Raw genomic sequence first — 2,500 nt, forward strand, 5'->3', positions numbered from 1 at the left:
GGTATAGGGTATTTATGCGGAAAAGAAAAGTTGGCCCACGAGTGCAGAGTGGCGGGGAGGGAGTAGCTCTGCAGCTGTAGGACCTATAGGGGGGGGCTTGGGAGTTACGTATAGGGTAGGTAAATCCAAAAAAGTTGTTAAGAAGCGCGATAACGCCAGTCTATTAGTGGAAGATGACTTTAGTAGTATAGGGTAGGTACAGGGTAGCGCCTACCCTGGAGCGGTATAGGGTAGGTCTAGGGTAGCGCCTACCCTAGAGTGGTACATGGTAGGTATAGGGCAGGTACGGGGTAGGTACAGGGTAGCGCCTACCCTAGACTGGTATAGGGTAGGTCTAGGGTAGCGCCTACCCTAGACCTCCGACTTTTAATGCATTTTCCTCTATGACTAGTAGGTGTATTGAGAAAAAGAATAGGTTGGCGGCCTTTTTAGGCTTGGCTCTATCTAGTAGGCTCCTTTTCCCTCTTGCACCACGTGCCGTCTGAAAGTTGGATGTTAAGATGCTAGTTTTCCAAAAAGGTACCTGTTGCCCACACTGGTTTCGGCTGACTTGAAAGGTTGGAAGAAGTCCTCCACATAACGATCCGCAAGAGTAAGTAAAACATAAGCCTAGACCCATGAGTGTGTGTATTAGGGCCTGGAAGAGCCGCTGCTAAGAGGAATCACCTGTGTAGGCACTGTGGCGCGAGATATTCGCGGAAGAGTGTCGAGGTGTAGGGTAGGTACAGGGTAGCTCCGACTCAAAGTCGCTCCAGCGCACCCGTGAGTGGAATTCTGGGCGAGAAACTTGCTGGGAGTATAGGGTAGGTATAGGGTAAGCCGCAGGCTGTTGCAGAAATCCAGTCTAGACGCGATTTGGGCGTGTTTTGGTGTTTGGGTACAGGGTAGGCGCTACCCTGTAGTATAGGGTAGGCGCTACCCTGTACCACCCGACCTAGCCCAAATGAAAAACAAAATACATGGGCGTGTGCGCGCCGATTTATCATGCACGATGGCGCATTGCAACCAAGTCGGCGGGTGCGTTGTGTGGCAGGAGTCTGGAACATGTGTCCGTGAGTCGATTTTTAGCAAATCCCATACAAATGAATTTTGCGGAAAATCAAAAGCGGCCCACGAGCGCTGCGTGGCGGGGGCGCCCCACCCAAGTGCTCGCAGGATCTATGAGAGCGGGCGGCCCAACTGGGTCTGGGAGCAATTCCAGCACAGCGACGGCGCCTGCACTCCAGGTATCCTATCTGATAGACAACCACTATGCGATTCCTCCGGCGGGTTCGAAGAAATTCTCACTCGCAGGGGGCCTCGTAGTGGGCGTCGACTTCCACGAAACCGGCTGCTCAGGCTTCACGGCGTACTGGAACTGCTCCGAGGCGGCATGGGCTCACGCCTCTTGCCGCCGAAGAATGGGTTCTGTGGATGACTGGCCGCTGGCAAGTCCTGAAACAGAGCATCGGGGGGTAATCACGCTCGACGGACGCCGCAATGGCTGAAATCGGGCGCTGTGTCCTCCTCCTGGGACGCCCAGACCACACTTCCCCCAGCGGGTTCAGTGCGGTGGACGGATGTCCTGGGGAACTGAGAGTGGGAAAGCGGATGCCGCGTACGGTGCCTACGGCGTATGCCGAAGGCGCTGCGTGCGGCGCGTCCCTCGTGGATGCCACCCAGTAACTTGAGATCTCTCCGGCGCCTCACGGCGTCGGTGGCCGCACCCCTCGCGGTACACGATAGTTATCTGGTTGATTCTGCCAGTAGTCATATGCTTGTCTCAAAGATTAAGCCATGCATGTCTAAGTATAAGCAATTATACAGCGAAACTGCGAATGGCTCATTATATAAGTTATCGTTTATTTGATAGTACCTTACTACTTGGATAACCGTGGTAATTCTAGAGCTAATACATGCTAAAAATCCCGACTTCGGAAGGGATGTATTTATTAGATTAAAAACCAATGCCCTCTGGGCTCCTTGGTGATTCATAATAACTTTTCGAATCGCATGGCCTTGCGCCGGCGATGGTTCATTCAAATTTCTTCCCTATCAACTTTCGATGTTTGGGTATTGGCCAAACATGGTCGCAACGGGTAACGGAGGGTTAGGGCTCGACCCCGGAGAAGGAGCCTGAGAAACGGCTACTACATCCAAGGAAGGCAGCAGGCGCGCAAATTACCCAATCCCGATTCGGGGAGGTAGTGACAATAAATACTGATACAGGGCTCTTTTGGGTCTTGTAATTGGAATGAGTACAATTTAAATCCCTTAACGAGGAACAATTGGAGGGCAAGTCTGGTGCCAGCAGCCGCGGTAATTCCAGCTCCAATAGCGTATATTAAAGTTGTTGTGGTTAAAAAGCTCGTAGTTGAACCTTGGGCCTGGCTGGCCGGTCCGCCTCACCGCGTGTACTGGTCCGGCCGGGCCTTTCCCTCTGTGGAACCTCATGCCCTTCACTGGGTGTGGCGGGGAAACAGGACTTTTACTTTGAAAAAATTAGAGTGCTCCAGGCAGG

Source organism: Akanthomyces muscarius (genome assembly GCF_028009165.1).
Source record: "Akanthomyces muscarius strain Ve6 chromosome Unknown contig_16, whole genome shotgun sequence".
Lineage (NCBI taxonomy): Eukaryota > Fungi > Ascomycota > Sordariomycetes > Hypocreales > Cordycipitaceae > Akanthomyces > Akanthomyces muscarius.